Genomic DNA, 13,393 nt, shown 5'->3' with positions numbered 1-13,393 from the left:
TACTATAGGTTTATGATTGCCTCCGCAACGGACGCATACCCAGTCTCTGGTTCAGAGCAGGGAACTGTGAAAAAATCCCTGGCATCTATAGCATTGTGGAGGGCCAGGTTTCTTGCGCAATGATTCCATTGATACGTTCATATAACCTATGCGTTTGATTTTGAATACTTCCTTATTTTCTTCTGATTTTGGTATATGTACTAAAAAAAGCGGCATTGGTTTATTTTCTTTTCTGTTTCTTAATAGTGTAATAAAGTTAACCTTGAATCCTTTGTCAAGCAGTTCTTGAGTGATGGTTTGGGGATCTGTGGTGATGGGTAAGGCTCTTATTATGACTTTTAAAACTTTATCTTCGGGCAATAAGTAGCTGTGGGCCTTAAGCTTTGTTTCTTCAACTATTTTGCAAATGAATCGATGTGAGTCAGAGTCTGCAGGCTGTATTTCAAGGCGCCGTCATTTTAAGGCGCCAGTTATCTCTTTTCCGGTTTGCTTGTTCCGGTTTGCTTGTTGTTAAGTTTTTTAAAAATTCATCCGCTTTTGGTACGTCATCTACGACAATAATGGGCACTTTATCAATTCTGCTTGTTTTGGGGCTGGAGTTTGGTTTTCTATGTGCGGGAATGCTGTCACTTCTGTTTGGTTGCTCTTTTGGTGTGGTAGTGAGCTGAGTGGCTGATTCATCTTTGTTGTTCAAATGCATGTCGTCTATTTGGTATTCTAATTGTTTATGTCGATTGCTGGTTTTCAGGAAAGGCTCCTCATCGGAGTCAGAATCCGTTTGTCTATGGTGCAATTTTCTTTTTCTTTTTTCTTTGAAACCACTAGTGGATTGAAGTATGTCCCAGAAGTTTTTAATCTCTTCAAATGGTTTAGCGAGCTTTTCGTTAGAGGTTTGTAATTCGTTTATTTTTGCATTGGCCATCTCGTTTTCCTGCATACGCAGTTGATTAATTGCTTTTACAAGGAGAAAGTTTAGTTCTTTTTTATCACTAACGGACATAATCCCATTTGGGTCGTTACGGATATCTTGGATATCTTGCACCAAGGATCTGGTAGTTTCGACGTCATTGGATAAAGTAATTTTGTGAGTTAATATTTGGAGAACGTTGGGTTCATCATTGAGATGTCTCATTGTGAGGATTTTCTGAGATTGGAGGTTAATTTTCCATGTATGTTTGTGTTATTATTAGTTACATTTATGTTTGTTGGGTCATATTGATTAATCATGTGAGGCAAATAGGTTGGAAGAAAGGCCTAACTAGAGGCCGTACCAGAAGGTACCCTTATTAGCACGGTAAATAAAGAAAATCAGAAGAAAGAATAAAATACGACCTGTTTTATCCAGCGAAGGATGCAGCAGTGGAGTTAAGGCGACGCTTCTGCAAGGCGAAAACCAAAGGAAAAAAAAAAAAAAAACCAGAGCCCGTGAGGCGAGATCGATGAACTCGGTACCGTAGCGGGTTGGCAGCAAAGCAAGGAAACGGAGAGCGAAGCGATTGAGACGTCTATCTCGAACGCTGTCCCACCTTGGAATGATCAGAATAAGAATTGCATCAAAGTATAAATTAATTAGGTATATTTGCAAATTTTTAGGGTATTGAGAGCACGTTTAAGAGCAATAAAAGTAACGCGAAATTGTAAACCGAATTATTAAAACTTTACCCTTTTTATTTAAGTTCTTGTCATAATAATGCTAACAAATTTACCAGATATGTAGTCATGAGCTGTGTAAAACTGCTTCAGAGGCATTAAAATAAAAAACAGATAACATTAAAATGCCAATTTAATTCGTTTCCTTTATGTTATACATCAAAATTAATTTTTAATACTTTTAAAAATCTTATGATTAAATCCTTTTCGTTGTTTTTCTACCAGGTTCTTTCTTTTAAAAGAAAATTGGATTATGCTGCCACACGCAGTCAAGTAGAGAGACGCCTTCATAGAGATTTGTTTAAGGGTAATTGGCTTATATTTATGTTACACATAGCAAAAAATCCCAAAATTCTCATGTAGCCAGCCTTGTTAAGGGAATTTGAACCACGTCGAATTACCAACGGCTGAACGGCCTTACCATTCGCGGCTGGCGTAGACCGTAGACCATCACTTTGTACGAGGTATACGACCGTTTCACGGGCCTTTACCAAGCTATTTTTGTTCCCGTGTAGGGTAGAACATATGAAGAATTAGAATCTCCTGAGTAATCAGGAGGAAGAGCATTGAAAAGTGCCTCATTTCTTGAGTTTTAGTGCTGTACTAAGAACAGCTTGGCATAGGTGTCGCCATCTATTATTCGTTTGAGAAGTTTTGGGGACTATTCAGCGGGAATAGTTCTTTAAGCAATTCTTTGGAGGCATATCTTTTCTCGAAAAGCAATTTTCCTGTACATTTTCTGGAATAAAATCTAATATTGGGTAAATACATGAGCAATTTTTTGGCAATATATACATATGATGCAGTGAATTTTCCTATAAATATTTGCAGATAAAGCGATACATAGTTGCGTTAGAAGATTTTTCAAAATTTAATTTTGTATAATATCGTATATATTCTTATATATGTGGAATAGATATTCCGTTCTATCCTATATATTCCTATCCTTTATATATTCCTTATATTTTCCTATATATAATTTCAAAAATGAATTTTCCTATATATCCTATACATAATGCACAATTTTTTCCTTGAATAATAATACGAATGATCTCTTGATTAAATAGATAGGATTTTTAATATTTATTTACAACTCCTTTGCAGATTCAACGTTCGATTGAGGATTGAACCATCAATGCTTGCTTCACTCAAGAAACCTTTGACTAATACCGCTCGGCTATCGATCTCTTGTAAAATTTACATGTTTTTTCACCAATTGCTGTTGTGGTGAACCGTGCTAGGCCTTTTAAAAGGCTGTGAGACTGTGTAGTCGCACTTTCCTATTTTTTTTAGCACTTCATATTGACTGTTACCTATTTTAGTGAAGAAATTATGAGAATGGATCAGAATTTCTGTGTCGAAGGGTTTAATTTTAAAATCTCTGTGGATTGTAAAATTTCTGACGTACCATGGCGAGTTGGTTACTATTCGTAGGGCCTTGTTTTGGATTCTCTGAAGAATTTGCCTAATACTTTTAGCTGTAATTGCCCAGGCGAGCGCTGCATAGAGTATGATGGGTCTGATGCATTGGAGATACAAGATTCTTTTTGTTTCTAAGTTTAGCTTGGAGTTTCTGCCCATGATGGGATAAAGGGACATTAATGCTTTGAGAGCTTTATTTTTTGTCTCGTTGATATGAAACTTGAAGTTTAGTTTTTCATATAGATATACGCCTAGGTAGTTGGTTTTGTTTTCTCTGGGTATGATTGAGCTTTCGAATTTTATTTCTTCATAAGTTTGCCTTTGAGAATGCGTTCTTTTGAAATAGATGATAGTTGATTCTAAAGCATTAATTTTTATTTTCCATCCTCACGGCTAGCGAAGAATTTTTGCCGTTTTTATAGTGAATAAAATGCTAAAAGAAATTTTTGGGGGGTCAATTTACGGCATCCGAGGATCACAAAATATACCTGAAAATGTTTTCTAACAATATATTCTCCACAACAAAAGTATTCCTGATCATAAGGAGTGCAACAATTGCAACATGGCCGTTCCCAGATTGAACCAGTTCAGGTTCAAAAAGGCCATGTCACAGTTCATCAGACCTGAATGTTAAAACGAAATTGCAGAGGTAGTATCCTAAAATAGAAAACTGATCCGTGATTTGACCTTGGCTTGGGAGTAAACCTTTGATCTGACGGTTCAAGCAAATAACTTACAATAGGAGTTAGAAGTTCTTTGGTTCAAGCATCGGGTTAGCAAGCAACGTTTCCTAGACTCTAGTAGTAAAATTGATTTTTCGAACCAAAGAACGATATTCTCCTCAATAAACTGCACCACTGATAATGGTTGATTCTCTCAACCGTGTACAAATCTTCGCTACAGATGTATGTCGACAGACATTACAGGTATTTAGGGCCGGCACTGGAGATTTTGCTGCAACGTGCTAACTCTGCAATTTCTAAATTCTTCCTACTTCTAAAGCTTTTTCGCACCTAAATTCCACTATCCAGGGCGAATGCATAGGTTATACCAGCTCTGGCGCCGGTCCTGCCTGTATCACTCGTGCTTTTCCTTCTGGAAATAGATTTGATTTTGCATGTTCTAGAGAAATTCAAACGTAAACCTAAATATAAAAAGAATATTATACCTTCAAGATATCAGATATATTTTGTTTCACGCAGTGCCTGCACGGGCAGCAGCTGCAAAGACAAATCGAAGCATCCTGTAGGGATTTCAAAATAAATTCTTACGCATCATTCTAAATGCACTGTGTCTTATCCCGAAACTCAGCGATTCACATCAATCGTGTATTTTGCTAATAAACACAAAAATTCTTTCTGTCACACATACTTTCTATCAAAAATGCGATAATCATTCGAGCGGAATTATTAGTAAAACTGGAGAATAATGATTACCTCATTGATCAATCAAATAAGAGAGCTAGAACGATTAATCACAACATCAGATGCTAATTCAGTAGAATTCTGCACTTCGTTTTTGCGCTGCTTTGTACAGTACACGATAACTGAGCGGCGTTAGCCGTCACCTATGCTAATTCTCGCGGTCGCGAGTTGGATTCCAGACAGCTCAAAGAAAATTTTTCTGGGACTTGTATATATTTTTCTTCGTATCATTTCATTATTTTATTCAAGATTTCAGTGTTTTCAAGTTTCAAGTTGAAATTTTCAGTCACTGAAGCTAGAAAGTAAGTGTTCACCCCCATTATGAATATAAAAATTTATTGGGACTTATATATTACTGTTATGCGATTTTATTTTACCTTGGTTTTGTGCTCACGCAAATACTCACTATCACTATATATAACAGCTTTTCATCATGCTATCTACCGAGAACTCTACTTTTCATGCTTCTGCCATCACTTAGTACATGTGAGGTGAAGACTTATCGAGTTTCGACTTCTCAGAATGAGGTTCTTACTTTTAGCACTCTCTCCGTTCTGTGCGGAATTTTTGAACGCTTAAGGGAATATGAGATTTATAGAGGGAAAGGCTCCTGAACCGAAGACTGATGATCTCCGATCTTCAAAGGGCAATATTCATAAAATAATATTGAACTAATAAAATAATAAATTTAAACATACTTCTCTACTTCTCTCTTCCAAATCTCTAGCGATCCAATTTAAAAATAAATTTTAGTTTTTTAGGCTGACACAAATATCGTGAATTTACTGTCAAATTTTGTTAGCTTAGAAGAATATAATTTCGAGAACGAAGAACTGATACTATACTTCTTGCCAGTTTCAGCTGGAATTTTATCCAGCTATTACTGACAACTCAAATAACTCCGGCTAGGGGAGATACAAATACAATACATTAGAGAACCTTAATTAGGAACTGCAGGATAAGTATGAAGAGATGGCTCAGGCCAGTGTCAGGTGAAACTGTATTTTAAGCGAGAAAATAAGTGCGTGGTTGTGTAGTTAAAAAGATAGCGCAAAAGGGAGCCAAATAGGAGAGAGAGAAAGTAGCTTTGGAAAAGCAGATTCTGATTCGCGGGGACCAGGCGCGTGAGTGGTCACTCACCCAAGTGGTGACCGTGGAATGACGTTAGAAGTTCATACTTAAAATTGGCCGAGTACTTAACGTCTTCATTGGATACTGCTTTATTGTAGAAGTTACTATTAAATTTGTTTATGAAGGTGGCCAGATTTTGAATTTTGAGATTCCTGTGTAGTTGTTCATTACAAACGAATCAAGGCGGTCCTGTGATCTTACGCAGGAGTTTGTTTATATCTGTGTTGGAGGCTGTGTTTCAGGCATGGGAGGCGTGTGTGAGGATAGATCTTGAATGGAAGTGTAAATACGTTTTTTGGCGTGTTAATTCAAGTGGGGACGAGGCTTTCATAAGTGAATTAAATTTCCTGGAGGCTCCGTTGACCTTTCCAAGAGCCACGGATATACGTTTATTCCACGTGAGCGAGCCGTTGAAATGGACTCCTAAATAAGTGGCCTGATTTACTTTTGCCGTTGAATGGGGTGATATCAATGTCGACATTTTTTCTTCTATGACGCCCTATGAGAAGAAGTTTCGATCTTGATGCGTTTATTGCAGTCCTTCATTTCTGACACCATTCCTCGATCTCATGTGTGAATATCTGGATCCTTGTGATGGCATGTGTGGGATTAAGACAGCTGGAGAGAAAAGCGGTAAAAGAGAGAAAAGCATAGCATTCTGATGGAAAGTAAAATGTATAAAGAGATTCTGTAATATTACAACAATTATTAAAGGTGTAAAAAATAAGCTTTATATAAATTTACTGTATTTGCAAAATATATTTCATTTCAATAATAGATGGCAGCACATTCTATAAACGCTTGAATCCCTCGTTACAAATTTGTTTGGGTGTTCTAAATCGTTGTCAAGTGTGCGAAGTATTTGGTTCTTGGATGGCAGATTTGGAATATTTAAAAAATAAAATCGTTTAGTTAAGGTTCGTAAAAATTTAATAGTAGAATGAAGTCAATCCACTGATATTGTATAATTATGAATTCAAGCGTAACTATTAGTATTTTTATGGTTACCGCCTTAAATTACTAGATTAGTTAGTTGAAAATGCCTAGATTGAACTACATAATAAATGATTGGACGATACATGTCCTTATTTTAATGCATCTACAAAAAAATTAAAGCGGTGTACCTAAATTTACACAAGTATTTCTTCTACCTTTTATTAACCGTATTCAGAAATACAACATTTCACAATGTGCCGCCATCTGTTCGCTGAAGATGGAAATAAAACATTAAATTTGCTAAAAGTTCAATTCACAAATGATGGTATGAGAAATGAAGAATCGCCACTTAGTTACCTTAGAATTTCTGCATTTCACCCCTAGTTACGTATACTAAATTATTAAAATGTTGGTAGGCTGTTTATCGTGTGTATAATAATTTATAAAAACTGAGGTCAGTCAAGCGGGAACTGTTGAATAACTACAGCAGTGAAAGAGTTCTTCAGCAAGTTTTAAATTGTTTTAATTTCTGTGTATTTTCAAGTGAGTATTTGAGGAAAAAAAATTCTGCACCACAGAAGCAGTTTATGTACCATTTCAATATATTACATATTACTGAATGGTACTATTTAATAATTCTCTGTGCAGAAAGTAGGTTGAAAAATTTACCAGCTGTAGTACCATAAATCCAGATATCGTAAAATACATGAGACGCGAGCCAGCCAGGATTCGAACCTGGAATCTTCTGATCCGTAGTCAGACGCGTTATCCGTTGCGCCACTGGCCCCTCTGGTATGTGATACTTAGGAAGAAAAGTTATGCCGAACGAGTTTTTTTTTTTTATTTTTTTTGTTTTAGTGGTTATTGTACTGTTGTGTCTTATTTTAATTTTATTTACTTACATCCCACTTAAGCTAAAAGTTTTAAATAAATCAGATGGAACTCAATTTATTCACTCGAGTTCCAAAATTTATTTTCAGTGCAAATAATCTAGTCAATCTAATAATCAGTGCAAATAATATGCTAGAAAATGAATCGGAAATAAACAAATAAGTAAACAATGAAATTAACCTGCAGATAGCGGTGACGACTAATGCGCATTGCATTATTAGTCAATTTTATATAAAAGAAATGGTTCTTTTTTTTTTTTTTTTTTTTTTACTTTTAACTTGAATGGGAGAAAACCTAAGCAATATATGCTTAAAAATAACAAACTTTATTAAAATGAATATTTTAATTAATAACAGAAAATATTAAAATGAATTATTGTAATTAATTTAAGTTGTTAAAGTTATAATAGTTAATAAATCGTTATTTATAATTATAATTAATTAAAATTATTATTATTATTATTCTCGAATATTAAATATTAAATATTATTACTATTATTCTCGAATATTAAATAGAATTATTATTATTCTCGAATATATATTTAAAGGAAGTTACAAAGCACAGCAAATTGATTTCTTTTAGTAAGAATTAGTTAAAATGTTAAGATATCTTTTATTTTCATATATCTTTTATCTTACATTTAAACAATAAATTAATAGAGTTACTAATGTAGTGTTCGTAGAGTAAGAATTCACACTTACGTCAACCACTAACAGGACAACTATTTTAACAAAATACCTAATTATATCGTTATTGCTGTAATTTTCAAACGGAAACTGAACAGGAAATAGGAAAATTCTATTAAAGCAGTTCTCAATAGCAGCTTTAATTATGCTTTAGAAATATAATTTATTATTAATTTATTGAAATTATAATTGTTGATTTTTAGTAATAATTATTGATTATTTAGTATTGTTTTTTTATGATTTCTTGTTAGAAATATTTGTAGTTTTATAATTTAAAACTGTATCCCCATTGGTGATTTTTTTTTCTTTCCGCAATATTCCGCATTTATTTCCCTATTAGCTAAAATAACCATAAGAATAATTAAAATATAAAATAATTGGCAAAATATATAAGGTTCTGGATTTTTTTTTTTAAAGGGCAACTGAAGTATATCGTAATATCTCATTTCTACTTCCTTAAAAGAAGGTACTGTAATACAGAAAAAATTCGGGTCTAAAATTTCACCGGAAAATCCACTCTGGCAGTTTCTGAATCCCTTTTGACTTTTTTTTTTGTTGTTGTTGCTTGAAATCCGTATGCAGAGACGTGGAATCCGTTTCAGCGCCCGGGGACAACTAAAGATTTCGCGGCTCCTTAGCAAATTTTATATCAAAATAACATATTTTTTAACAGTTGCGATGATATAATAAGCCAAGTGGTAAAATCACTGAAAGCTAGCAGATCGAAGCTCAAACCTCGATCGGATTCAAATCCCGGCGTACTGATGAGTCTGAAAGAGAGTTTTCATAGCTTCTCTTATACGTAACGTGAATACCACCCAATTTTCCTTACGAAGTATTCCACAAAAGCGTCCACCACTTTAGGCAGAGAGCCCTCGCTTATGCCATTAGTCTCGAAACGGTATTTTGCGTAGCAACACTTAAATGCGTTATATCACTTTTCAAATTGTTTCCACCAAATATTATTTACCCTGTATTATATTTAAAGAAATTAAACAATGAAGAATCTGCATGAATGTATGTATATTTCCTGCGTTGTGAAAAAACAACGAAAGCTAGAGCCCTCAAATTTTGAAAAACGTAGTCCTCCATCCGAATATGGGCATCTGGAAGCCCGAATCTTGAGTTTTGAATATATTTTTATCATCTATTTCATATTTTTTAAGTTTTAACGAATTTTTTATTAAGAAACTCAACGATTTCAGTGCGAGCAATGGCAAAACTATACGGAAAAAAAAAATCATTTTTATCTCCAGCGCGCGAGAATGTCTATCGGAAATTCTAAAGATAAGCTGTTTTTAAATATTTTATCGTGTATTTCAAATTTTGCAAAACTTTAACGAATTAACAAACTCAACGATTTCAAAGCGAGCAGTGGCAACACTGCCAGAATAAAATATTTTTATATACAGCGTGTGAGACTGCCTGTCCGAAATTCTAAGTATATGTTGTTTTTAAATATTTTTAGGCGAAAGAGGAGTTAGCCGAAATGCTCTCGAAACATGTATGTCTGTGTAAATAAATAAAAAAAAAAGTCCCTTTGTGAGGAATATAAAATACGAAAGCTTTCAGACTTTTAAACTTATTTTTATTATTTTTTCCCCTGTTTAGAAGAAGTTTAGAAATCAAATTACTTTAAAAAAATAGAAAAATAATTTTGAAATTTACAGCTATCTTTATCAGCTCTTAAGTATTCTACTACGGTATACAACACTATATAAGATACTATACTAGTATATGATACTCTATAAGAATTTTTTATTACATAGAACCATACATTTATAAAGTATTTCTCCTGCCTTCTTAGCATGCCTTCGCAGTGTAGTGGTCAGCAAACTTGGCGCGTACTTGAGAGGTCCGTGGTTCGAGTCCCGGCGAGGACATTGCTTGTTTCTTTTGTTTTCTCAGCATCAAAAATCCTAATGTCTCAACACATTTTTTCCATTAAAGTGTCATATATGTAAGTAAATATATGAAGTTTCTGGAATCTTAAAGTTATTTTTATTGTTCATTATTGTATTTAATAATTCCCTTTCTGACAGAGTTGATAAAATGCTGCTGGAAAAGCACCACATTTGTTCAATTAAGCTATGACATCTGATTCCTTCCTATCTGAGTAATAAGATATCTAATGAAATTGTGCACTACATATATTTTTGAAGAGTTGTTAATCATAAATTGCAAAACATTTTTCAATAGGACAAGATTAGTAGAATTATATAGATTATTAAAACATAAAATAAATCTGTGAATTATTTCGAAATGCATTTATTATCTTTAATTCGTTAGTTGTACATTGATTAAAACAAGTAGAGATTAATTAAATTCTTAAAATAAATGACACAGATTATCACTTGGCGAAAGTAACTCACTGAGAACTAGTTAAGCTCAAGGCCATGCAAAAGATAAATTAAAGATGTTATGTTTTCGCCGTGGTAAAACTTATCAGATGATTGTATATGATGATACAGCGTAACATAACATACATCCTTTGTCAGAAAAGTTCCAGTGCGAAGGTCGTAACAAATAGAAAATTGCATTTACCAATTAATGATCCTAGCTGCTATCAAAGCAGTCCTCTTAGATATCTGTATTCAACTGCCAACGTTTCTGGCAGGTCTTGGAAGCAAACGGGAAATCTTTAATTGCGATGCTTGCAAGCTTATTTATTACAGACCGTTGGATGTCTGCAATAATCTTGACGGAGCTTTCCTTTCGGTCACCTTTTCACTCGCGAAAACAAGAAAACAATCACGATAATCTTTGAGACAATTGCGGGATCACGCCTGGCTCTATCCAAGAGTTCAGCAGCAATTCTTCGTCTTTCCTGTTTCTGTTCATTTGTTAGGGAATGAGGAACGATTCTTGCATGAAGTTTCTGTTTCCCTAAATCTTCGCGTAAAATCTTACGACACACATCAAGATTCAAATTCTCTGATATCATACGCACAGTTGTCAACTTGCAATAACTTGCCTTTCACGCTCCACGTTTGCATCGGTATGTGCTATAGACGGGTAACTAGTTCTGGGATCGTCTTGCACTGAATCTCTGCCTTCACAAAACCTTTTGTGCCACTGGAAAACACTTATCGTAATATCTCATTTCGTAATATATATCTATATCGTAATATAAAGTGCGTCGCCTGCATATGTTTACTTAATCATGTTCCACGTTTCACTAGGGGTTTTCCTGAGCTTAACGCAGAACTTAATGTTCACTCTTTGCTCACAATCAGCATCCATTCTGTCACCTTAACGAATAGGACAATAATCCGAATAATGTGTTGCTAAGCACAGCCCTGACCCCCAGTAAGTTTGCGCGGAAATATGGCCAAGGTTCATGTCAAGTAAGAATACATGCCGGGTAACATAAAACAACATTTGTTTCTGTCTAGCACTGCAAACTCAGAAATAAAAAAATATTGTCCTGGAACTTTTCTAATGAAGGAAAACGTAAGTGCTTAAAATTTTTCGAAAAACTTCTCTAAAAATGTTTCTAAAATATAATAAATAAATAAAAAGCAATAATAATTTTTAAATTGTAAAGCCTAACCAGATAAATCCGTATTTGACAATTATCCTATGTAAAGTATTGATCAAGTTGCAAACGAAAGGAAATTTAATTTTAAAGATGAAGCTCATTAAAATTGTAACTTATATTCCATATACGTATATATATATATATAAATTGTTTTTAGCCCAAAGGAGCGTTAGCTCAGAGGGTGTGTGTATTTAATTATGGCAAAGCACACGAGGGCTATCTGCCTAAAGGGAGGGATGCCTTTCGTGGAGGACTTTCTAAGGGAAACTGGCTCGTATACACGTTACACATGACGAAAACGCCCATGCAGCCAGCCCGTTCGCGGGATTCGAACCTCAGACCGAACTACCAGTGTTCAGCGTCTTTACCGCTCGGCCGCTGGTGGGCTAGCTCAGAAGGACTATTTAATCTCGAAACGCGATTTTGCTTTGAACCACTGTAAAAGGCTGAATCACTTTTCAGATTGGTGCCAAGAAATATTATCGTCCTGTATTATTTTAAAAGAAATTAAATGAAGGAGAATGTGCATGAATATCGGTATGTTTCTTTCTCACATTGTAAAAAAACGACCCCCCCCCCATAAAAAAAAAAAAAAAAAAAAAAAAAAAAAAAAAGAGAAGAAAAGAAAAAAAAATTGGAAGCTTTCAGACTTTATATTACGCCCAAAGAGCGTTTTTCTCATTTACACACGCACACACGTTTCGAGAGATGTTTCCAGAGAATTTGCTTCAAAGTCCCTTTGGACTAAAGGTATTTTAAAACAGCTCATCTTTAGAATTTCCGATCGACAATCTTGCACTGGGGACAAAAATATTTATCTTTGAGTTCTTTTAGTCAAAAATTCATTAAAGTTCTAGAAAATGTAAAATAGATAATAAAACAAATTTTGAAATTCCAGATTCGAGTTTCCAGGTGCCCACATTCGGGTGAAGGACTATGTTATTTAAAATTTGATGCTTTAGGTATCATATCGTTGTTTGTTTCACAAATGCGAGAAACATACACACATTTATGCAGCTTCTTTATATATTTCATTTCTTTAAATATAATACAGGGCGATAATATTTGGTGGCAACAAATATTAAGTTAACGCCCCTTTGGGGTGAAAACAATTAGCGGGGGTGAGCGCAACAGCAGACTGCAAGCTCAGTGAAAGAACAAAAAACCTTAATAAAACTTTTTGTGCCACTGTTAAGTTTGAAACCTTTCAGATTTCCTTTTCTATTAATTTTATTATTTTATGCTAATTGTGAAAATTCAAAGTCAGTTTTATTTTTCATAAACATAAAAAGAAAGATTTAACATTCTAAAATAATCAGAGAAAATTTAAAAGCTATGGTTACGTACGTGAAAATACGTAAGTACTCGTATGTTTTTTATTTTTACCGTAAGCCTTCTGTTGCTAATTTGTATTTATATATATATATATTTTAACTTTTCATTACCTCAATACTTAAGTCTTCTTGTGCATTTGTTCTTTTTTTCGCATTTTTTAATCTGCTATTTATTCATTCTTTTTTAATTACCAACACGTTTAAATTACATTTAAATGAGACGTTCCTTTTGACCACCATTGTTGCTTGCATCATAAAATTTGACTGTGAGACCTCTCATGTACTATTCTCCGACCCCTAGCGAGTGTTCGGAGACAAAAACGTCGTGTCATAACAGCTTGAATGGAATTCTCCTGTGACACTCCTAACAAAAAGCTA

At 34.2% G+C, this 13,393-nt stretch overlaps 1 non-coding gene across 1 annotated transcript; it reads right to left on the bottom strand.

Annotated features, from left to right (window-relative positions):
• Positions 1-7,277: 7,277 nt before the first annotated feature.
• On the bottom strand, positions 7,278-7,350 carry TRNAR-ACG (transfer RNA arginine (anticodon ACG)). Its single transcript has one exon. It is a non-coding gene; the product is annotated as a tRNA-Arg (tRNA).
• Between the last annotated feature and the right edge of the window lie 6,043 nt (positions 7,351-13,393).

This window comes from Stegodyphus dumicola, chromosome 9, assembly GCF_044657685.1.
Source record: "Stegodyphus dumicola isolate Sdum_Otavi_A_Nest chromosome 9, ASM4465768v1".
In the NCBI taxonomy this organism is placed as follows: domain Eukaryota; kingdom Metazoa; phylum Arthropoda; class Arachnida; order Araneae; family Eresidae; genus Stegodyphus; species Stegodyphus dumicola.
The sequence above is the reverse complement of the archived record's forward strand: the minus strand, read 5'-3'. Positions and strand labels throughout refer to the sequence as shown.